This window comes from Eumetopias jubatus, unplaced genomic scaffold, assembly GCF_037043125.1.
Source record: "Eumetopias jubatus isolate StellerSeaLion01/CBP00866 unplaced genomic scaffold, mEumJub1_p1.0 scaffold_4, whole genome shotgun sequence".
NCBI classification, from domain to species: domain Eukaryota; kingdom Metazoa; phylum Chordata; class Mammalia; order Carnivora; family Otariidae; genus Eumetopias; species Eumetopias jubatus.
The window spans coordinates 163,062,247-163,088,546 of record NW_028274810.1 but is presented as its reverse complement, the minus strand read 5'-3'; positions in this window follow the sequence as shown (position 1 = coordinate 163,088,546).

The following is a 26,300-nucleotide window of genomic DNA, read 5'->3' as shown; positions in this document are numbered from 1 at the left end:
GAATGATGTTTTTTCTAAAATTTTAGATTTGGGGTCATTATTTTGAGATTACTTTTCTCAATAGCACTGTCTCTGAAGTTACAGAGACCCAGATATGTTTTTTGTGTAGAAAAGAGGCTAAGGGAGAGTTTAATTGACATGATATACAAATAATGCATTGAGGTAACATGTTTTTTTCTTCCTTTGTGTAAAAACACAAAATGGTTACCTAAAAACATTTTAACTAAGTCCACATATCCACTGGGACACTAGCACATCATTTAATTTCAAAATTTTATATCAATTTGTAAAATATTTCTGAGCCAGCCATGCCAATGAAGAGTAACATGGATTCAATACAGGTGTTTTTAATACTAGGTGTTTTTGAAGGAAATTTCCCAAACCACAATATTCTTGACCACCCAAGATGACTACATAAGTAGTTAGTTAGTTATACCTGACCCCTTACCATACTGCATAGCAAGTTTCCCATAACACTGTTTTTGAATGAGCAACCAGAGAATTATATTGAGACTAAATAAAAAATGAAAAGAAGACAAGCAACAATTAGTCTACCATGGCGGAAATATATTTTTCTTTTGCTCATTGTTGGGCCATATCCTAAAAGTGTGTTAAGCCTAGTGAAATTGAAATATGCCCTAAGAGACCACAGAACACTTGATGAGAAGCAGTGGAGTTACCCACGTGTGAAGTTTTGAGGAATTTTTTAGATTTTATAGTTTCCCATAAAAAACAATAAAGTTCTTATTAAAGTCCAAACATTTAGATGGAAGGCAGGCAAGAATTGTCTCCTTTGTTCCCAAGATGGCTGTGTTGAGTATTAAGCAATTTCTGTGGGTAATCCCTTGGGAATCAAGGGTCCCTTGCAGTTTTCTCTCACATGCTGCCTTATCTTTCCTATCCTGGTGCATAACAGGTGTGTACGCAGTAAGCATGATAAAACACCTTTGTTTTTAGAGACCTTTCTTGTTGAGTTTGTATCCCAATTAGAAGCATAAAGTAAAACAGAGTAAAGTTGTTCTTTGTTTTAACACCTTAATATTTAGTTAGTTCTTCCATTTCCTTAGGCAGGGTTTGACCAAGATTAACAAAAAAAAAAAAAAAAAAAGGAAAAAATCACATTAGGATCATAAATAAAACAAAGTATCTTTAAGCAATGTAAGTTAATATCACTACCTTTAAATAAAACAAAAAATATGTTTCTCAATTCCGATTATATGCACTAATGTCATATATATTACCTGGGACTTTATAGAGAGATTTGTATATATCTGTATACATTTGTATATCTGATCCCTCTCTTCTCAGAATTTACAATGCAAAGAGGAATAGGAGAGAGGGAGACACACAGACTGACAGGCAGAGAGACAGAAAGAGAAGAGAGCGAGAGAGAGAGGTATATAACACACACAACCAGTGGAGTAAAAAAAAAGATCGAGAGGGAGAAAATTGGAACATTAAGTTCTATCTTTAAACTTAAAAAAAGTCTAATAAAAACAACTCTAATGAGAGAAAAATGAACCCTCAAAATGCTTGTTTATGAGTATTATTAAAGTGATTCTTTTCTTTCTTCTTTCTTCTTTCTTTCTCTCTCTCTTTCTCTCTTCTTTCTTTCTTTCTTTCTTTCTTTCTTTCTTTCTTTCTTTCTTTCTTTCTTTCTTTCTTTCTTCTTTCTCCTCTCTCTCCCTCTCCTGTTTCTTTCCTCCTATCTGTTTTGTATCTGTTTATACTTTGAAAAGTACTCAAATTACCAAATTAAAATATAAAATAGTTATTAAATTATTGTAAAAAATACCTGTGTGGTAAAGTTTGAAGACTAGTATTTATCAGAGATGGAAAAGATAAGGAGTAACTCCATAAGTCCAAGGATAGTTCATTTTAGGTTAATAGTTAATGTTTGCTCCATCTTAATGGTGTAATAACAAAAGGAAAAGTCTAAAGAATTTGATTTATCAGTAATGAGTACAGGGAAGGAAGACTGAAACACTCACCTTTTTTTTCTTTTAATATGAATATTCAAATTTGCAAGAAAAGATACTCACAGGAGCCTTTCTTCCTCTTCTGTTTTCCTCTTCTACTATGTTTTCGGGTTTTTTTTTTTCCTGTACTTTCCTCCTCTGCATTCTGGGGATTAGGTATTTGGCAAATATTTATAAACAAACTAGGTAATCCAGCTTTTGAAGAAAGAAGAACACATTTATATTAATAATGATCATCTACTAAAAAGAAACTGGGTTTTTGGTTAGTAGGGCCACAGAACTAAAACTGAGAAGCTGAGATTTGGGGGAAGGGAGAACCTGAGCCTGGGGTGTGGTTCCTCACGGGAAACTGTTTCTCTCTGGGTATGGTACATAGTAGGTAGATGAGAGCTCCTCACATTCCTAAAAGCCTATTTGATCATAGCACTCAGCACTTGAAAGCAATTTGTTGAATAGAACTTCTAGAGATTGCAAAGAGGCTTTTCTTTTCTTTTCTTTTCCTAATATTTCTTTCTCTCTAAACTAAACTGACTTTTAGGGACAGCTTTGCCATTCCAGTGCTAGCTTCATTCTACCACCTCATACTGAACTCATGAGGTTAACTGTGAGCAGTGCTCAGTAGAACAACGACAACACTGAGCAGATTAGAATAGCCAGAATTCACTGTGGAGGGATGGAAATTATTAGGTTAATATTTTAAAAATAGGATAAACTACTAAGGAATCTTTGACATCTCCTTTTACACCAATTTTTCATGTAAAAAATCGAGTTTATACATGGAGTTATAAATTTGATAAATCTCAACTTTCCTTTAACACCATTAAATTTTATGGAAATGGATTTTAAATAAAAGCCACTCGTTAGAAATAGTCAATGTCATCAGGGTCACAGAGAACAAGTCATTTGTCTATGATGATAAAAGAAAAAGTTCTGTGCATCGGCTACTGAAAAACTCTATTTCATCTACTCTCAAAGCTTCTGACACCAAACATGTGGGTTTTCCACATCAAGTAATTCTCCAGTTCTCTGCAGTTACCAATTGAGTGTCCTGTCATTCAATCCCGAGACTAATGACTAATGGAGTTAGTACAGACACCAAACTTTCAGGATTCAGTCCCACAAGACTGCCCGCTCCACTTCAAATGTCAATCGTTTAAGTCCTAGGTTGTCGCTTATACTGCTGACCAACTGGCTATAAATCAAGCTTTCTGTTTACCACCCTCCCCACAGGTTTGATAATTTGCTAGAACAAAACTCAGGAAAGTGCTTTACTTACTCTTACCCTTTATTATAAAGGATACAATTCAGCAACAGCCAAATGGAAGACATGCATAGAGCAAGGTAACCTCAAGGGGCACAAGGTTTCCATTTCTTCCCCAGACATGCCGTTCCCCCACTTTGTGTTCACCAAACTGAAGGCTCTCCGAATTTTGTAAGGGTTTTATAGGGGCATCAGTATATAGGCATGATTGATTAAATGGTTAGCCATTGGTGATTAAGTCAATCTCCAGCCTTCTGGTCTCTCCTCTCTCACCAGATATTGAAGATGAGGCTGAAAGTTCCAACTTTCTAATCACTTGGTGGACTTCTGGCAACTAGCCCCCATCCTCCAGATCTACCTCATTAGCATAAACTAGGTATGGTTGAAAGGGGCTTGTTATGAAAAACAAAACCTGTCCCTCTCATACTGATAGCTCAGGAAATGTTTCAGAAGCTAGAACCAAAAATAAGATATTAAAAAAAAGATGCTTCTGTTTTTCTTTTCTTTTAATAAATTACAAGGGTTTAGGAGCTTTGGCCAGAAGCTGGGGAGGAAGACTAAGATTTATATTTCTTATTATATCACAGTATCACAGATGAATATGAAATCTGTGAGATTGTTTGCCCATTTTGTCAAATAATTCCAGAACAATTTCTTAAGCACTGAACTTCACTCCTTCATTTTCCTAACAAATTCTCAGATACCTTTGATTTCCTTTTATATTTGAAAGGTATAACCACAGACTCCAAATAGAAAAAGAGGATGGCATACCAAATGTAAGCGAGTCTAAAAGTAAATGATAAACCATGGGGATACATTTGAGTAGCTAGAGCAGGCCAAGAAATAAGGATATTTGGATTTTCATTTTAACTCTGTCACGAATTATAAAGATGTATGCAACTTAGAAGTAACTTTTCTTAATAGTGAAATAGACACACCATAAATATCTATATATTTTAAATATTATTTAATTTATAAAACACCTTTAGAGATCCTTGAAATTAGAGATTAGAGATTTTTGAAATAAATTTTTAGCCTCCAAATTTTGTAAATGTTTTCTTTCATTGAATACATATGTTTTTTATTCCAGACAGTGTGTCTTTATAAATGGTTTTATTCTAAAACTTTAAGTATTAATTTCTTTATAAATATTCTTTTGTTTACTTGTAGAATATAGGTATTATTCTCATTAGTGTTATTGGGGATCAACTGGGAATCAAAATGAAGTTGGTCACTATTGTGGGTTGAATTGTGCCCCTCAAAGATATATATTGAAGCCCTAAGACTGATATTTGCAAATGTGAACTTATTTGAAAATAGGGTCTTTGCAGATGTAATCAAGTTAACATGAGGTCACAATGGCCTAGAGTGGGCTCTGATCCAATACAACTGGTATCCTTATAAGAAAAGAACATACCCCCCCACACACAGGAGAATGCCGTGCGAAGACGGAGGCAAAAAGTGGAGTGCTGAGTCTACAAGCAAAGGAATACTGAGGATTTCTGGCAACCATGAACCACTGAGAGCGGCATAAAACAGTCTCCCAGAGTCTCCAGAAGGAACCGATACTGCTGGTACCTGAGTACCTGAGACATTATATTTCTGTTATTGTAAGCTACTTAGTTTGTGGTCCCTTGTTACAGCAACACTAGGAAACTAAAATGGTTACCAAATTAGCTGCAAAGCTAAAGTTTGGATTTTCTATGGTGTACTATCTTGCTATCTACCAGAGTGATAATGAAATAAAAACTAAAAACATGATTTGGGGATAGTATATATTTTTGTACATTAGCCTCATAAATAATTCTAACATTGAACATAAAGGAGGCATTCAGTTATATTTATCAAATATCATTTAGATTAAACCACTTTCTCTACTACATATAAAATGGAAAAAAAGAAACTTCTGAGTCACTGTCTTTTATTAATTTACTTATTTGGTAGCTAATTTAAGGATTTAGAGTTTTTAAAGTTACCTTGAATATGGCCTTTTAAGCTTAGAAGAACTGAGATTTTAGCACTTGCAAAGTTGAGTTTTTTTTTATTTGAGTTTTTGGTGTTCTCATGAGTTCTACTCTTAGACTTGAAGAATTTTGAAAAAGTGGGATCAAGTACCAAGTCCACTTTTTTTTTTTTTTGGTATGAAGAAACTGAAATTCCCAACATAGCAAATTGGAAGAGGTGGAGCTCTACCCCATTTCCATTGTTTTCACTACACTTCATTGCTCTGAATGAGTTTCATATCCAGAAGATGGAAGCCTCTCAAGTTGCCTAGGTTTAGTTTGTTAACATTGGAGAATATAATTTTAATGTCAGATCTGAAATTAAGATGACTATTAGTTATAAATTAGAGAAGAATGAGATGTTTTAATGAAATTGTATCTGTGTTGTTTTATAGGTATTTTGTTTTGTTTTGTCCCCCCCCCCAGTTATTGAAGTTTCATTAAACGAGACAAAAAAAAATCAGCTCTTTTGCTTTGTATGTTTTGGAAAATAAGCATGGGTCTGTCATTTGAATCACCATCATTTCTAAATCTTAAATTCTTTAGGCAACTTCTGTGCCTAACAGGAATTCAGATATTATGAAAAGAATGAAAGCCTCTAATTAATGAGTTTGAAGCTTTCATTACTTAAGACAGAATCTAGAGATCAACGGGGACTACATTCCTCATTAAAGTTTTCCCTGGAAAATTAAATTGTTTTTTAAATGTTAAAAACAACCTAAAAATGTGTATAACATATATGAGCATGTGAGTCTGTCTCATGCACATTGCTTTAACAAAAACAGCAGAATTTACATAAGGTCACTTATTTTGTTTTCACCAGACATTAACCAGGAAAGGAATAAACCATCAAAATGAAATCTAAGGAAATTCTGTGTATCAGTTAAAGGCCAATAAAAAAATGATTCACATTTTTAGCATGAGGTGGAAAAGAAGCATAAATGTATTTAACATATAAAGATTTTTTTAATATTAGTGAGTGTATCTGAGTTTTTAAATGTTATGAATTTTAAAGAAATTATAATGTTGGTCCAATGTTCAATTCCCCAGGAATTGTTTGAGAAAGAGTCAAGTGATTTAACAACAAATTTATGATTTTACCTACAAAGTGTTCTTTGTATATTGGTCTTGCTATGAAGTTCAAGATTCACAGTGAGTGTCATCAAGATGTTATCATTTTTCCTTACTTACTCTTAAATATCATATTCCTAAGGGGCAGGATCAGAAGAACATCTTGCATTTCTAATCTTAATATTTTATATAAAAGAAACCACTTTAATTCCCCTCAGAGCACTTAACAGAATAACAAAGAGTATCCTGTATCATCTTTTACTATTGCAGTTTTATGCAATTTATATACAGATGTGTGGGACAAGCCTATATTGAAAAAAATTTAGGAAATATGCCAGAATTCTAAAATATCTAGACAAAACACAGGTTTTATTGTATAAAACCACAACATTTCTTTGTCTAAAAACAGATGATAGGAGCAACCCTTTATAGTGACTGATCATGAAAAGAAACCCCAGGAGCATAGAGACACTATAAAAAGATCTAGAAGGAAGTCATTATGCTGTTGAGGGAATAAGAAATTTAAGTCGGAGAGTTGTGAAATGTTCTCATTATAGGTCATCTCAGTAATTATCTGACATCTACAGACAGAGTCACTTCTTAATCAAAAGAATGAATCATTACTGTTATTGATTCAGACCACGATGTTTGAAATAATGAGTCCGTTAACTCAAGTATAAATTTAGAGGTAAATCCAAAAACTTCTTTGCTCAAGTTTTATACTAAATAATAAATATCCTTTTACATTTTTGATGATTATATTCAAATATAGCCATAACCGAGAATAAAATTGTGATAGTATAATCTGTTTATTAAGACCTAAAAATAATGGAGATTGCTAATATTTATGCTGCCATTGACATTAATTATTATCAAGTAGGACATAGAATTACTCTCTAGAAGAATAATATAGAAACTTAATACAGAATATAGAATTTTATTGGACAGTGGAATAACTTAACGTTTTAAAACTAATTTCAGAATTAAACGGCTTTATGATAATAAATGACTAGCTAGTTTGGCAGAGAAATATAAGTAAACCCAAATTATATTAAACTCAATGTAATATCAGTTGAGCCCTGATAGGATGCAAAACCATCATGAACATGATCTGTAGGCAATGCACACTTAGTCAAAACAGATATTGAAGACAAGGAAGAAGAGCTGGAGATGTAACATGTTATTGGGAGAATAAATCTTTAGTTATTAAACTGAAAAAGGAAAACTGTAACTAGGGGAGAGTTGCTCTGGGGCATGGATCCAGCTATGGCAAGTGAGGTCCATCCGATGATCTCATTGCTATTGGGGGTGACAGAGGAGAAACAGAAGAGGAAGGACCTTCGAGAAAACTAAGTGATATCATCTCCAATCTCGTAGAATTATGTGGTTAACTAAAACTAAATGACTTCAAGGAGTACTTAATAGTATAAGCAGCTAAATGGGAAAAAAAAAAAAGAAAAGAAGGAAGGAAGGAAGGAAGGAAGGAAGGAAGGAAGGAAAGAAGGAAGGAGAAAGAAAGAAAGAAGAAAGAAAGAGAAAAAGAAAAAGAAAGAAAGAAAGAAAGAAAGAAAGAAAGAAAGAAAGAAAGAAAGAAAAAGAAAAAGAAAGAAAGAAAGAAAAAGAAAGAAAGAAAAAAAAAGAAAGAAGAAAGAAAGAAAGAAAGAAAGAAAGAAAGAAAGAAAGAAAGAAAGAAAGAAAGAAAACATAAACAGTGCCCGAAAGAAAGAAAGAAAGAAAACATAAACAGTGCCCCTCTTCTGAAGTGGTTAACTGTCTGGTGTTCCACCATGCTCAGGATTCAAATCCAACATAAGATTATTGATTTCTTTCTCACTAAGGGAAATTGTCACACTATATTCCAATATCAGAGTAGTAAAATCTCGCTTGGGTTCTTGAAGTCTAAATATTGGTATTGGAATTCTGGACCCAACAATTATTACTTGTGTGATTAGGAAAAGTACTTTATCTGTGCCCTAATTCCATTGTTAGTATTGCAGAGATAACTATTCTACTTATTGTTTAGGTATTTTTAGATGAATAAGTGAATTAAGTGCTAGAAAATGTCAAATTGTCATCACTAGACATTATTTACCTCTTATTTATCTGGGAGGCACCTGATATGCTGTATTATGTGAACTTCCTTAAATTATAGATCACAGCATAAATTCCATTTGAGTTTTCGGTAGTGCTTATAGGAACATAGTACAGAGAAATGTATAAAAATGAATTTAATTTGTTATTGAAAAAAGAAAGAAGTGCATTTTTGTTTGCTTATTTGATCAATTTAAGCATTCATTGTGATCATTTGTGTTACATGGTTGACAGCAACCTTAAATGTAACCAATGTATAATTGCTAAATAACCTTGAGATATTTCACCAATGCACTTTACTTTAAAATCAGACCATAGGGAATAAATAGATGGGCCAGAAACACTTTTGGAAATAAATAGAATGTGATTTTTGTTTTCCACAAACTCATGCCAACATAGTACCCAAAAGGGCTTTTTGCAATTCTTTTTGTGACAAAAATGTTTTTAACAGGACTTGCATTAGGCAGAATTTTTCCAAAGAAAGCTGTTATGATCTCTATCAAGTAAACAATGTATAACTAGTGTTGAAACATTTTGTAAATCATTCCATTTCCTGAAGGGTCTTATTTACTATACTATAAAGCATATTGTGTTGCTTACCTTTACTTTTTCTTTCATATTACTTTTTCCATTTTAGGATTTTTACAAGTCTGGATCATTCCAAACCAAAACTATACATCAGGATGAAATTTGAAAGCTCAATTTAATTAACTCCACAGAGATAATTATCTAAATGTTTCCCCAAAATGCAGTTGCTTGTTGTCTTTTAGATAAAACATTGCAAATATACAGACCCATTATTTTTATTAAGATATCTTGTGCTGGCAGAAACAATTCTATAAATTAGAAAAATTAATGAATTAAAATACTTTTAAAAAGACAGTAAATATCATTTGGATACGAGACTTGTGCTCTTTCCCTGAATTTATGGGAAAAATGGTGGATTTTTAAAGAAATGCAAGGTGGTATTACAAGATACCCATAAACACCCAGAAAGCTAAGAACTTTCAGCTAGCTTTGAAATGACACATTTCACAGGTGGAATAATAAGAATTTAAGGCCAGAATTGATGGTCTAGCTTTCAAATTACACTACAGTACCTCTAGGGCAAGAGGAGAGGATTTAGACTGCAAACACATACACTTTTTTTTTCTTCCCAATTAAGTATATGCTAGTTACAGAGATCCATGTCCAAAATTTTATCCTAAATCACTTACAGGAGTCTGTTTTGCTGCTGAGCTTCTGTCTGCTTATACCAGATGCAATCAGATAACCAAGATGGATCTTTAACCTAGATTCTGTATAGAATAATATATTCTCTGACTTTGCCATCATGCTTAAGCTTTTATTTTCACTTAGAATATATGGAACTATATTTTGCAGTCTTCCCAATCTTATCAAAGAGATGTAGAATAGGATGTTGTAGAAGAGCAGAATCTTTGTAGTCAACATAGTTTCAATCTAATCTGAAAATTTACCACCCTCACACCGTGGAAAGTTTATTGGGCAAGTTAATCTCCTTATCCTAAAATAGGGATGTTAATTTGTAATTTATAGGGTTTCTAGAAGTGCCAGATGAGCTTCTGAATTTCTGATTTTCAGCCCACTGTGTAGTTGAGGAGTTGCTGGAGGCTTAGGGTAGACTAACGTGAGATTTAGAAACTCTGAGGGGGTCTGCCTTTGGCTCAGGTCATGATCCCAGGGTCCTGGGATCAAGTCCCGCATCGGGCTCCCTGCTAGGCGGGGAGCCTGCTTCTCCCTCTGCCTCTTCCTCTCTCTCTCTCTCTCTCTCTCTGACTCTCAAAAATAAATAAATAAAACATTTAACAAAAAAAAGAAACTCTGAGGGGACCCATTCTTGGGGGGACGTCCACACTTGCATACATTTTTCTCTAAAAACCCTACCAGGTTCTCATTGTCAAGATCAGAGAAAGATCTCTTTCTGCTTCCAGGTAGGGGAAGACAAGTGACCACACTGAAATACATCCAGAGCATTCTGTCCTCCTTAACAAGGTCAAACTGAGAATTAATCATAGGAAGCTAGAACACCCATGGGACAGTTCCAGATCATCTGGCTCTGGTGTTCAGTGGCCCTTATGCTTGTGACCCCTCAGGATTATATATGTTTGCAAACTTTTAAAAGCTGCTGTTTTCCAGTCAGCCTAAGTCCAGGGGTTGACTGAGATTCTCCCATGTGGGACACTGACATGTCTTGGCACATTATCACTACTGGGAGCTAATAAAATTATATTAGACTACTTGGAAAAGCACAGAGGATTGAGAGACAACAAAGGGCTGGGACAGCACTGAATAAAAAGTTTCTTCTTTTACATAAGGCCACTCCTTGAAGACCGTGAGACATGGGTGTTTTTCCTACTGTATAGAAACCAATACAGAGAGTCAAGCAGAATGAAGAAACAGATGAATACATTCTAAATGAAAGAGCAAGATAAAACCTCAGGTGGGGGGGAGGGGGAGGACTTTAATGAAATGTAGATGAGTAATTTACTTGATAAAGAGTTCAAAGCAATGGTCACAAAGATGCTCACTGAGCTGAGAAGAATGGATGAACACAGTGAAAACTTCAAAAAAGAGATAGGAAAGGTAAGGAAGTACCAAACAGAAGCCATAGAGCTGAAGAATATAATAACTGAACTGAAAAATACACTAAAGGGGTTCAACAGCAGACAAGATAAAGCAGAAGAAAGGATCAGTGAACTCAAAGACAGGGCACACAAACTCACCCATTCAGAGCATCAAAAAGAAAGAAAAAGAGAAAATAGCCTCAGGAAAGAACATCAAACATCCTAACATTCTTATTGTAGGGGTCCCAGCAGGAAAAGAATGACAGAAAGGGGCAACAATCTTATTTGAAGAAATAATGGCTGAAAAATTCCTTAACCTGGGGAAGGAAACAGACATCCAGATTGAGGAAGTCCAAAGACTACACCAAACTGAAAAACTTTTGTACAGCAGAGGTAATCATCAACAAAATGAAAAGTCAATCTACTGAATGAAATAAAATAATTGTAAATCATACATCTAAAAAGGGCCTAATATCCAAAATATACAAAGAACTCATCCAACACAATAGCCAGAAAAGAAAAGGAAAAGGAAGGAGAGGAAAGAAAGGAAAGGAAAGGAAAGGAAAGGAAAGGAAAGGAAAGGAAAGGAAAGGAAAGGAAAGGAAAGGAAAGGAAAGGAAAACTGATTTGAAAATGGGCAGAAAATCTGAATAAACATTTTAGTAAAGATTTACAGAGGGCCAACAGGGACATGAAAAGATACTCGATGTCATTAATCATCAGGAAAATGCCGATCAAAACCACAATGAGATATCACCTCACACCTTTTAGAATGACTATTATCAAAAAGATAAGAAATAATAAGTGTTGGCAAGGATGTTGAGAAAAGGGAACCCTTGTGTACTGAGGTGAGACTATAAATTGATGCAACCACCATAGAAAACACTGAAGGCTCCTCAAAACATTAAAAATAGGAATTACATATGATTCAGCAATTCCATGTCTGGGTGTTTATCTGAAAAAAAAAATACTAATTCAAATAGATATATACACCCCCATGTTTATTTCAGCATTATGTACCATAGCCAAGATATGGCCACAACCTAAGTGTAAATCAGTGGGTAAATGAATAAAGAAGATGCAGTGTGTATATAATGGAATATTATTCTGCCATAAAAAGGATGAAATCTTGCCATGTGTGCCAATATGTCATAAGGCTCGAGTAGGTATTTTTTAGAAAAACACATTTTCCAATCTCCATTTCCTAATTTCCCTAAAGACTTGAAAGTAATCCCTACACATTTTATCTACACGCCAATGCTTCATTTGTTGAACAAAATAATTATTCTCTTGATGTTCAATGAAAGGAATGTTAAATAATGTATTTGATATGTTTGTCTAAATGCCTATATACCAAGATTTATCAAGCAGAAATCTTCTTCAACAGAAATCTTTTACCTTATCTTTGTACATTCTGAGTTGTCTATCTTTTTTAGAAGATTTTAAAAACTCATTCAGCAAATATTTACTGCATATCTTACACATGTACTCCTATGCTGAGAACTTGCAATGTGAACATGTATAAGTCGTTAAACTTGCTTATGGAAAATAACATGCATGTATATATGCAATTTATAAGATAAAACTGGAATCCATTAAAAAGCTCCCACTTCCATCTGGGAGATCAGGGAAATACTCGTAAATCTAGCAAACTTTGGATAAGAAGTAGAATTTTTGCCTTCATTGAAAACGACATTAAGCCAAGAAACACATTAGAAACGGAAGCAACTTTTCAATGTATAACTGGTATAGATATACTATATTTTTGGTGACTTTCATGTTTTATCATTTGAGTACTAATTATGAGCAGGATGGCAAACTAAATCTTCTGAACTCTTGCTATATGCTAGATTGTTCAAGACATTTCTAAACGAATAAACAGAATCATTTATTTAATGTGTGAGATAAATATTATTGTCTCCAAATCCAGTTCACTTTCCATTAAGTCAAGTTGATTCACACAGGGTGTGGAAAGACATGCTCAGTCAAGGGCAATAAATAAATCTATGTTTCCATGAAGGAGCGTCTAGACTGCTTGGAGAAATAGGATGGAGGGGTAGACACAATATAATCATGTCTCCTGTGTGTAGATTCTGACATCCCGTGTATTGTTTTTCTATGCTGTGTAACAAATTGCCACACACATAATGGCTTAAAGTAACATACAGTTACAGTTAGCTCACAGTTCTGTAGATCAGAAGTCCAGGAATGGCATGACTGTCTTCTCTGTTCAGTTTCTTTTCAGCCTGAAATCAAGGTGTTGGTTGGACCTAGTTTTTGTCAGGAGGCTCTTAGGATAAATCCACTTTCAAATTTAGTTCAGGTTTTTGGCAAAATTTGGTTCCTTATGGTTGTAGGGCTGAAGTCCCTGTGTACTTGCTGGCTGTCTAGTTTGGGTTATTCTTAGTTCACTGAGGCCACTATAAGATCCTTGCTACATGACCCTCTCTATCTTAAAAGAAAAAAGAAGACTTTTTCTCCTATCAAACCCCCATTATGCTTTTAGTCTCTCTGGCTGAATCACTGGCTTCAGTAATACATCAGTCCTTTTTCAGGGCTTACCTGATTAGGTCAGTCCCACTGAAGATAATCTCCCTTTATTAAAATGATCTGTGCCAAATGACAACCTAATCCTAGGAATGAAATCCATCATATTCACAGATCCAGGGATTATGCAGTGCATGTACACCAAGGGATGAGGATCTTGGAGGTCATATCAAAATTCTGCTGACCACACCCTGTGACTTTGTGTAAGTCATTTAAGCTTATAAAGGTAATTTTCCTGTAAATATAATGGGAATGCTTACTTCATAGGATGGTTGGGAGGGCTTCCAAGGGGTGATATATGAAAGTATTTAACACATTTTCTGAAAAATAATAAGCATCCAGTAAATGCTAACAATTATTATATTAGTTCTAGTGTTCTTTTAATTAGCAAATTAAAAAACAATGTAATGTTTTCACAGTGAAAATTGATCTAAATATCTTAATACACATATCTTATGAGTCAAAGAGAAAAATAAGTTGATGCAAATGGCAACTTCAGTTAAAAAATGATTTATATGACTTAACCATCTTAAGCATCTTGATTAGAATGAGAAATAAACAAAAAGTAAAAATTTTTACACCCATTTTAATCACTCTATTAATGCTCATGAGATTCTAGTCTAAATCTAATTCCATTCATTTTAATTCCTCATTAAACCAAATAGTGTTCTGTGGCATAATTGAACTTATTCTTAATGAGAAAGTAGTAATCACTGAATTCACCATTTACACACTGAATATGGATTGGATATTATTCTTCATCTTGTCTGCTAATCTAGGCTACTCTTGCTGGGTTAGCTACTATTGAAAAATTTTGTGGTTAATTTCAAACAAGTCAGTGAAAAAATATGATCTATTAAAATGTCTGTATGCTTGTTAAACATTAAAAGGGGGGATAGCACATGGTAGATCTTACTCATTAAAAAATTATTATTTTTACATTAGTATAATGTATGGGTAGCGCTTTAGAAGATTTGGACATAATAACAGATGCTTCAACATTAAAATAGGTTCCTAGTGCTAAAAGGTTTACAATTTAATGATGCTGAGTAGATAGAATATTTAAAATAATTATAAATAAAGGGATAATTATTTCTTTATAACATAAAATATTAATAGCTTAAAAATTCAACAATTCTGAAGGAAGGATTTTAAAAGAGCTAAAAGCAAAATGCAAAGTGATTTGGGATTCTGCACTTGCTTTTTGACACTTTAGGTTATTGGTTTGTTTCCTTTGAAATGGGAACAGTATATATACTCCTCAGCTTTATTTTTGGTGGGAATATAGTTTTTCAAGCTGAGGAAGGTAGCATCTATAAGGATTCTAAAAGTGATTTATCTGCTTAGAATAAAATTCTTTGTAAAGGAAATTTTATGGTCTACAAATTTCTGTGAAAAATCAAATATATTATATGAGGTTTATTTGTTGTTTTAAAAAATGGATTTCAAATGTTGAGAGCAGGGTTTATCTTCAAGGTCTGAGAGGGTCTCTCCTCTAACAGAGGTCCTGTCACACCAACTGCAGCAATTCAACCAGACCAGTAGCTTCTTGAGGTTTCATTTTTTGTATCTACAAAATTAATAGCATATTGATTCCCGTACTTTCTTCAGAGACAGGTGAGGACCAAAATGAGATACCAACTATGAAAAGGCTTTAAAGACTTTAAATAAGATGTATACATAAGGTTTTCCAAATGTACTAAAAAATGAAATTATTTTTTGTGTACAACATAGCAATTCGACTACTCTCCATGTTATGCTCTGCTCCCCAAGTGTCGCTGCCATCTGTCACCATACAACACTTTTATAATACCATTGACTGCATTCCCTATGCTGCACCTTTTATCCTTGTGACTTATTTAAAAACATAAACTTATTGGTATGAAAATATTATCAGTATAAAACTGATATGTCTCATAGGTAGACTAGATCTGACCTATAGATAATGAGAATAAGAGGTAATAAGACTGCATTTCATCTTCAAATAGCTGTAACATAATATAATTAAAATGTATATGTCATAAATATTGTTTCCCTCTTTCTTCTTTCCTGCTCACCCCCAGCTTCCTACCAGAGTGAAATTATAGTAGGTATAGATGGCTTTAATTTTTCTCAAATATTTCCAAAAACTGTTGTCAGAGAGGAAAGGATCAAATATAATTACATAAAATGTGAATGGAAACTTTTATTGCTTTAGAGAGCATGGGTCAAGCATCTCTCAGAGAATCCAAAGAAAAGAAACCCAATGCCAAATTAACACTCTCTAGCCTCATCTTCTTTCTATTCTTATAAAACTCTGTGTGCCTCATAACCTTATTGAATACATAATTACTCAAATTTTTATGAGAACAAATATGGCTGATTTGAATAATGTAAACGAACACCAGATGTTACATAATAACATTTGCCTGTATATTATAAAAAAAAACAAAAACAAAAAACCCACATTTTTTTGTCAGTGGAGATAAGCATTTTAAATGCATAAAATGCAACAATACTTAAAATTTAAGAAAGGTAATCATGGAAGTTTAAAATGAGAAATTGGTGGTACTTGGATCATAACCTAATCTAAAAATGACTAAAGATTATTTTCAAGTATGGCAAGAGATATCTTTGACCTCAAGAAGCTGCCAGGAAAACATCTTGATTTAAACAGGAATTTTATTTGGTGACCATAATAGGTTACTACTATAAAGTTAGTTCTTAATTAAATGGCCTATGAACAGATCGGTACTGTCACCAAGTTGTCAGACTGGTTCAAAGAGGAGATGGTATTTCATTAAATACCTAAGATTAATCTCACCATCGTGTTGTGTTTAATGTTGCAGCTCTTACCCTAATCATTCCATTGCAGTTGACATGCCTGTAGGACGGCTTTGAAAGTATGTGCAAGGAAAAAGAGATTCATTTTTCCTGATAGGTTTCTCTGTTCATCACAAATTCCCTCTGCTCTTCCTTTCTTTCTAATAGGATATATTAGTTGAAATTTTACTCTGTAATGTCCCTGAATAAAACTGTCTAGGAAACAAAGTTGGCTTTTAGTACTCTCCTCCCTTTTTTGTGGGACCCATATCTCCTTAGAAGAACGACAGCAGGCACCAATGTCTACTTGGATAAAGCATAAAAGAACATATGCATTGTGCTCAGATTAACCTGATTCCTGTCATCTGTCTTTGTGCCTTTAATTTTGGCAAGTTACTTAAACCCTTAGAGCTTCCATTTCCTCATCTACTTACTTGCCTAATGTGTAAAATTAGGAGAATTAAGTGAAACACTATATACATTAGGGACATAGTTAATGGTCATTTCATTGCAACTACTATATAAAATCATCTTAGGGGGTGCTTGGGTGGCTCAGTTGGTTTAAGTGTCTGCCCTCGGCTCAACGTCATGATCCCAGAGTCCTGGGATCAAGTCCCATATCCATCTGTCTGGCTCTGTTTCTCCCTTTCTCTCTGCCCCTCTCTTGTGTTCCCTCTCTCCCTCAAATAAATGAATAAATAAATCTTATTTTAAAAAAAAGAAATAATCTTAGGCTGCCATTGTATTCTTTTATCCTTCTGTGATTCCCTGCTAGTTGGAGAAGATTATGGTCATGAATTTTTTTGGTAACCTTCACAATTTTCATGAATTTACATATGCCAAAAGCACTCTCTTATTCTGCTTCAAACTAATCAATAAATGGGAAAGTGTAAGAAAATGATTTCCCGGTAATCCAAATGAAATTCAATAGATTATTTCTGGAGGTAATACTCTCACTCTGTTAGATAATGCAAATATAATACAAACACGCACAGTTTATGGTTTGTTTAGCATGTGCCAACGACCATGCCAAAGGCTTTGAGTACATTGCTTCACTCAACCTTAAAAATAACTTTTAAAGGTAGATATCATTTTCCTATTTACAGAGGAGAATATGGAGACACAGAGGCTAAGTAGATTGCTAAGTCACAGAAATGATAAGCAATGTATCCAATATTCAGACTTACGTTCTTAACAATAAGTACCCCTTGAATAAAAGATTAAGATGACAAAAATGGTAGCTTCTATAGGAGTGAAATGTTGTATATCTACAGTTGGGGGCTTTGTAGACTTATAGACCACCTACCATCTCCCAAATTGTGATCTGAGTTACAAAGAATGCAAGACTATTTATAGTTGGGTTATCAGTAGCACTTATAATGTATTTTAGTACTTGTACATTTTTTTTAATAGCACCTGAAATTCATGATTTCACAGTGAGTACTGCTTAGGGCTAGGCTAAGTAAAAGTGAATACAACTCAAAAAAATAAAATAATAGTACAGGTGAGCAACAAATATTACAGACTTTTGAAGATAGCACAGAAATTTCTAAAATCACTTCCCCAATCCACTGTACTATATACTACTAAGGTAGGCAGAAGCTGCATATTTGGTTTTGAATTATCATTTTTCTTTTCTAATTGTGCATTAAAGAAACACTATTCTGGGTCATGGTAGTGATCATATTCCTTTCTTTTTTTCTTACATTTTATCTGTCTCATGTGATGATGCTATACTTTTAAGATACCTTAATCTGAACTTATAGCCTGTCAGCCATGGGTCCCTACACATTGTTTAAAAAAAGGTCATCTTCTTTATATGGCTTATCACCTATCTGAACAAAATTAATATTTTATCATCTTTCTTCTCATAGATCTCAGAAAACACTACCTATATCACTTCCTGTCCTGTGTTAGAGTTGTATATTTTCAGGTATCTCCTGCGATCACCTGCCCATTACTGAAAGCCTTTGAAAGCCAAAATTATCTTTCCAACACTTTGATCTTTAAGCCTGTTACATGCGTGGCACATAGCAATTTTCTTATCAGAAGAAAAGGAATGGGAGTTTCCAGTTCAGCTTTAGCATTTCTTCCTGGTAGTCAGGCTTGTTTTCTGGATTGTGTGGAACTAATCTTCTGTGTAAAATTCAGGAACAAGAGGAGGAAGATATAGGAGATAAATTCCAGAGTGATTCAACTTCAAAGCCAAGTAGATTTGTCTGTAGGGAGGAGTTTGGAAGATGGAAAAATATAAAGCAATGGGATGAAAAATGGGGAAAGCAGACCAGAGAAGATCTAGATTGGAAGTTAGTAAAAGGGACCTGAGCTGGAAAGGTTTTCTGTTGGGAATTTGCCTTTTTACTTTGGATCAGTGATGGAGCTGTTAATTGTTCCAACAATATGACACCATAGAAGTTTCCTGAAGTGAATTAGTCCAGCATACTTAATTTCACTAATGTGTACACAATAGAGGAGGCAATCTTGCCTGATGAATTAGAGGCTGGACAGAAGAATTGTGAGCACCAGTATACATGTGTTTTTATATGTTAAAGTTTGTGTCATTTACTGCATTAAGATGTAAGAAAGATGCAACGAAAGACATATTTTATTCCAATTGTTTTTAAAAGGCTTTCTGTTGGATCTACTCTTTATTGGAGAGAATGAATATGGAATTAGTAGGCTGCCTTAACCGGGAACCAAGAGCTACAGTCCTGGTGGTAAAAGTCAGTCTCTGGTTGATTTGGCCTCAGCATTGTGGGAATAAAATTAGCATAGGATTTTTCCAGTATTAGAAAGCCACTGTTTTCACTTATTAGACTTCCATAGCCCTTTGCAGCCAAGATAATATTAACAGCAAAATAGGTTGCACTGCACAGAAGAAATCTCCTAATTTGTTTTTTAATGCCAGTAAGAAAAATAAGATTCTAATAGTGCTATTATAGTGTGTGGATCACAGTGGGCAATGCTTTGCTGCCCAGAGAAACTCTGCAAACTGAGCTCAGGAGCAGCCTTTTTCTTTACTGCTAGGATCTTAATGTCTTTTGATAAGTGTGACCTACAGGACATGTCAGTGAATCTACCTAGGAAGTCAGCAGAGGAAAGTCATTTCAGACTTAGCCTCAAACCTAAGGATAAACCTGGACGTAAAATCTTTTAGCATAGTCTGAAGCTTAGTGATGGTTGAACCTATTTGCTCACCTTCTGAAGAACATGCTCGGCTTTTTTAATTAATTTTTTTAATTTCACTTTCACCATTTAAAATCATGCGATTTAGGTAGAAGAACTTGATTAAAATTTTCTGTTCCTTTAAGAAAATCTTTGACCACTTTTAGGATTTTTCTTCTGAGACTTCGATCATTTTTGGTTCTATTAACTTTTAAACATTGGCTACACAGACTTATTCTGTGTACACATGTGTATTCATGTGTACACATGACAGACATTTTCCGAAGTCCTTAAACCCTTGCATTTATCTGCATAGTATCTTCCAGTTTTCATCATGCTTTCAAATTCACTGTTTCATGTTGTCCTCACAATAATCTGCATTGTAAGCAGAAGATTTATGGTAATCCCCAATCTATTGGGGAGGAAACAGATTCCGTGAGGTCAATTAGCTGGTTATTGTCAAAAGTAGGTTTTGAATCAAAATAAATTCACTTGTCGTCCATCATTCATACCCTTTGTCTTCTATACACAATTAGACATAAGAAGCTAATAATGAAATATGTAAAGACAAATTAAGTTGATCTAGCATCATATAAAGCTTTAGAGATGATCAATAGAACAAATTCAAGTTATTTGGGGATCATTTATGGGCCAAGAATTGTGGAAAACTTTAGTTTTTGGGGGGGAGTTTTCTTATATTGACAAGTTGCTATGGGTTTTTTAACCTGGATAATACTTTATGTAACTATCTAGAATTGATGTTCTACACTATAAGGTGATATAAATTCAGGTACCAGGGTAGACTTGACAGACTTTATAGTTTCGCATTGCTAACTCTATGTAAAACCCTAGCCGGGGTGAGTGCCCCACTTCAATACCACATTCTTGACATCATGAGTACTATGGGTTAAATACTGTCCCTTAAGAATTCAGAACCTTGGAATGTGACTTTATTTGGAAATAAAGTTTTTGCAGATGCAATTAGGGTAGATCTTAAATCCAATGACTGATATTCTTATGAGAAAAGCAGAGAATGCAAAGTTAGGGGGAGGTCCTATGAAGGTGGATGCACTAATTAGAGATGGAGCCACAAGTCCAGACAGGTAAGGATTACCAGGAGTGTCCAGAAGCAAGGAAGAAGACAGAGAGGGTCTTTTTACTAGAGATTTTGGAGGGGGTAGGACCCCGCTGACATCTTTATTTTGGACTTCTAGGCTTTTTAACTATTAGAGAATAAATATGTATTGTTTTAACTATTAAAGAATAAATATATATTGTCTTAAGCCATCAATTTTATGATAATTTGTTATGGCAGCCCTAGTAACTATTATAGTGAGCAGAAACTTTGTGGATAACTGCCTTCTAGTTCCCGGTTTTATGTAGAGAGCTCAAGACCAGCCTATTATGATACATAGGATTCTACTTTCGGCCTTGTCTGGGCATTAAAAGTCCAAACATAGATATATTTGGTCATATATGACCTATGGGTTGTTTGGCTTCAACTTACTCTCATTACTTTATGTTTATGCTCCCCCTTATTTGTGGCACTTGCCAGTTTCATCTTTTTGTTTTGAGACCAGCAATATATTTCCCTTTTTCTTTGTCACATTCCATCCAGGATTTCTATCTTCATATGTTGCACTGTGAGTTATAAGCAAACTTTCTGCCAATCCCTCCCCTCCTTGTCTTCCACTAATCATGCATGCTGGCTAGACAGCTATAAGTTAAAAAAAAATCCTATTTTAGGCCAGGAGTTAGACACAATGCAGTTAATATATGAATTTGGCTTAATCTTTCTTGAATGGGAATAAAATGATACGTTCTCAAAGCTTTTTCCTCTTAGTGGTCTAAAATGGTTTCCTTTTGCTTTGAAATTTCTGAATTTTCACAATGTCTTAAAACAAACCTGAAGCATATTTTGCAAAGATACGGTTCGTTGTCTCTTTAAAAATACCTTTTTTTGAGAACCCTGGAACTCCCGAAAGGACAATAGCATGTGTTTGGGTGGTACTATAAAAGTGATGATTTTAGTGTTAACATTTATGCTATTTATGTCTTCATATATTTCTTCTCTATGTGCTTTTAGAGCACAAATGTCAGTTCTACTTTGGGTTTCTTGAATAAAAGGAGGAATATTTTTGTGTTTTAATACTCCCTTCTTTTTTCTTTCCCAAGTCTCTTGCCTGTGGGAAGCCAATACAGAATTATTTGAACTAAATATTATAGAGCAGCTGTGTTAATGAAAGCATTTGTTTTCATTTATTTTATGTGCACATACCTAAAGAGTTATGCAACAGCTATACATTTATAAATCTAATGAATGGATATCATAAATAAACACAGGAATAGACTTCAGTTAGAAACCAGAATTTGCAGTTAAAAGAATTATATAAACTACACAAATAGACAGGAAATTCCAACTCTGTGAGATTTCTTGGGGCAACAGTATATCATCACTTACTTTTAGTTTGACATAATTTTCTACTTAATACCTTGTACCTGAACTACTTCACCATTTGAAGAATATGATATAGAGTTAATTGATGCATACAGAGTTAGAATATGACCTATTGAGCTATATGAGAGCTGAGAAATGCCAACTTAGATATGGTCACATTTATTTAACTTATGAATAGAAGGAGTTAATGAAGTGTAAACAATCTTTCATAATACTTACTTGAAAATAGTGAAAATACACAGATAGTAGAACCAACGCTGATAGTTTTGAATAAAACCTATCCCAACGTTTTTATCTCCCAAAATAACTTTTACTTTGATATTTTACAAAACTTAAAATGTTAATGGTAACTTCCAGTATCAGCTTTGACACATAAAGAGCTTTGAAGTCATAACTACCATCCTTACAATAAGACAAAGTAGACTAGCTGAAAAGCAAGGAATTTTCTTGGACCCAAAAGAAAACTGAGGTTGGGGGGCAAACTGCCACCCCAAAATTCATAGAGACATGTGGATCCAGAGAGTCACAGCTGAGTTCTACACACCTGGAGCAGAAGCCACTGGAGTCATAGACAGATAAAAGCATTTAATTTTAATTAAATTTAAATAATTTTGTCAGATCAACTGACAAATTGGTGGAGGCCGAGTATGGACTAGCAGAAGAGTGAGAAAGCCATGGAGGTTGGAGTCTGAATAGAGATCTGTACACTCCTGTGGGATTTGCCTACACTAATCCCATCACGTTCTTAGAAGGAAGACTCAAGAAAGGTCTCCTAGAGGCTTTAGCTGAGAGCAAATACTAATCACTATGAAATAGAACCAGAGCATTCTCCATCAGAAAAGCCCAACTCTCCAAGAAAAAATCTATACCAGAGTTTTAACTTTACTTAGGTTAGCCCTGCTGTCACTCTAGTCACACTTGCCTTCCTGTCTCAGCAAAGAGCAGTGGGAATGCCATACCACCAGAGAAATATTTGTGAATGTCAATAAATGCACACACAGGCTCAGTAAAACACTGACATTTAATTTTAAGATTCTAGATCATTCCACCTCCCCACACTGAACTACCACCCCAACAGGACTCTAGTATAAAAAAGATAGATTACAACCTAAAAAGCTTTGAGACACATATGTGTAAGAGGAGCTCATTTTCTTACTATTATAGTACATGAGTTTCTGCCTTTGGCCTTATCCAGGGGTTAGAAGTTCAGATGTGTACATATCTGTTCACACAATTTCGAGGTATTTTTTTGGCATCAACTCGCTCTCACTTTTCTACATTCAAATTCCTCTTCATTTCTGGCACTGACCAGTTTTATCCCTGTTTTGAGACTTGCAACATATTTATATTTTTTGCTATATTGTAGCAAACCCAAGCTCAAGAGCAGGGACAAAAACAAAAACACTATAAGAAATGAAAGCCTAGTATTTACAGCTACAGTAAAAATTAAATACAACCCAATTCCTAGTCAGGTTATCATGGAAAAATAATGGATTGAAAAAAACAAAAGAAAATATCCAACAACAGTGAAGTTATTCAGGAAGATACAATTTATGTGTAAGAACTTTTCAAAATTAATCACAGATAGAAACCCACAGATTCAGGAAACTAAAAGAACACAAATCAGGGTAAATATCCAAAATAATTATGTTTGGCATATATATCCAGTCTTCAGAAATCCAAAGACAAAAAGAAAATCTTGAAATAATCTGGGGTAGGGAGGGAATGTTAGTATATAGAGGAAAAAGAATAAGAATTATGGCAGACTTCTCATCAGTAGACATGAGAGCAAGAATAGAGCAAACTGAAATAGTTAATGTGTTAAAAAAGAAAACTTAGATTTCTTTAAGTGAAAGGATTAAATGAAATAATCCTTTAAAAGTAAAGGAGAAATAAAGCTTTTTTTTTCCACACAAAATAGGGACTTTGTTAACAATAGACCTGCCTTGCAAGAAATGTAAAAAGGAGTTCTTCAGGGAGAAAGAAAATAAAGTAGTTCAAAAACTCATAAAGAAAGAAATAGTGTTGGAAAAAATAAATAAAACTAAACTAAAATTTATTTCTTCTTAATTGATCTAAAAAACAGCATATGGATAAGTGAAATGAATAACAGCAATGTCATAAAGGATGGAAGGACATAATTGTGAATACTCTTATTATAAGGTCCCTACACTACACATGAAGAGGTATAGTATTACCTGGAGAAGGACATATAGTACTTAAAAACGTATATGGAAACTCTAAAGCAAACATTAAAATATGTTTGCTATAGTAGGAAAGAAGATAAAAAGTAGTCACGTAAAATGACCAATTAAAAACACAAAAGAAGGAAAAAAGGAAACAAAAAACACCACAATGAAAAGTAAACAGTTACAAACCTGGTTAATATTAATCCAACTTATCAATAATCACTTTAAATATGTATTATCCATGACAATTTAAAAAATATTAAGACATAAAATGGATAAAAAGAATCTACAAAAAGAACACAAATAAAACAAAACATATAGTTTTAAGAAACCTACTTTAAGGACTGATAGATTAAAAGTAAAGGATGGATAAAGATCATGCTAAAACTAATGAAAAGAAATCTGGAGGGCACCTGGGTGTCTCAGTCATTAATTGTCTGCCTTCAGCTCTGGTCATGATCCCAGTGTCCTGGGATCGAGCCCCACATTGGGCTCCCTGCTCAGGGGGAAGCCTGCTTCTCCCTCTCCCACTCCCCCTGCTTGTGTTCCCTCTCTCACTGTGTCTCTCTCTGTCAATAAATAAATAAAATTTAAAAAAAAAAGAGCTGGAGTAGCCAAATTAATTTAAGACAGACTTTGGAACAAAGAAATTACCAGGGATAAGTTAATACTTTACCTAAATGATAAAGAGGTCAATCCTCCAAGATGTGACACTCCTAAATGTATTCGCACTTAACTATTGGGTGTCAAAATGTGATCCAAAAACTGCTAAAACTAAAGAGAAACAAATCCATTATTATAGTTTGAGACTTCAACACTCCCTTTCAGTAATCATAGATCAAGTAAGCAGACTATTAGTAAGTATATTGTTGATTTGACAATGCAATTAACTTGATCTAATTGACCTTTACAAAATACTCCATCTAGCACTAGTAGAATGCATATTCTTCTTAAGCTCATATGGTGTCATTACCAGGATAGATCATCTTGGATATAAAACACACCCGAACAAATTTAAAAGAATAGAAATCATATAAAGTATGTTCTTAAACCACAATGTAATGAAACTACAAATCAATAAAGCAAAGATTTGGAAATCAAACACCACAATTTTAAATATTCATGAATCAAAGAAGTCTTTTTTTTTAAAGCATTCTTTTTTTTAAGATTTTATTTATTTATTTGACAGGTAGAGAGAGTGAGAGAGCACAAGCAGGGGGAGCGGCAGAGGGAGAGGAAGAAGCAGGCTTCTCGCTGAGCAGGAGCCTAAGGCGGGACTCAATCCCAAGACCCTGAGATCATGACCTGAGATGAAGGCAGACACTTTGAGCTACCCAGGTGCCGCAAATCAAAGAAGTCTTAAGGAAAGTTAAAAATTATTTTGAATTCAATAAAAATTAAAATGCCATATTAAAATTTATGGAATGCAGTAAAAGCAGGGCTTAGAAGGGAATTTAAAGCATTAAATACATATATTAGTAAAGATTAAATCATCTAAAACCAAAACTTAAACTTCTATCTTAGGAAACTAGAATAAGGAGAGTAATGTAGGCCTAAAGCAAGCAGACGGAAATAAATACTAAAAGAGCAGAAATCAATGAAGTCAAAAAAGGATAACAATAAGAAAAATAACAAATCTTGTTCTTTGAAAAGATAAGTAAAATTGACAACTTTCTAAACAGGCTAACAAAGAGATAGAGAGAGAGAGAGGGAGAGAGAGAGAGGAAACCCTAATTACTAATGTTCTAAAAAAGGAGGATCTATCACTAATGAACCTATGGACATCAAAAGGGTAATAAAATGTTAAGAGAGTGAGTGTGTTCAATGGATTTTAGTTTTAGTCATAGACTTCTAATGTCTACTTCAAATGTTCATTCAAGCAAGTTCAGGCATTGACAAAGAAGTGTAGAAATGATCTAGCAGGAGTCCATTCAGAATGGGTGATGAGACGCTTCTCAGAAAGGAAAACATCTTCAAAGAAGATAGAATGATGGTTTAAGTCAATAATAAAGTTGTAGCTGTAAGTGAAAAAAATAGTGCCCTGAATATGGCTTAGATTCTGTTAAACACAACTGCCCTTAACACCTGTGTTTATCCTAGAGATAAAGAAGGGAAGGAAGGAAGGAAGGAAGGAAGGAAGGAAGGAAGG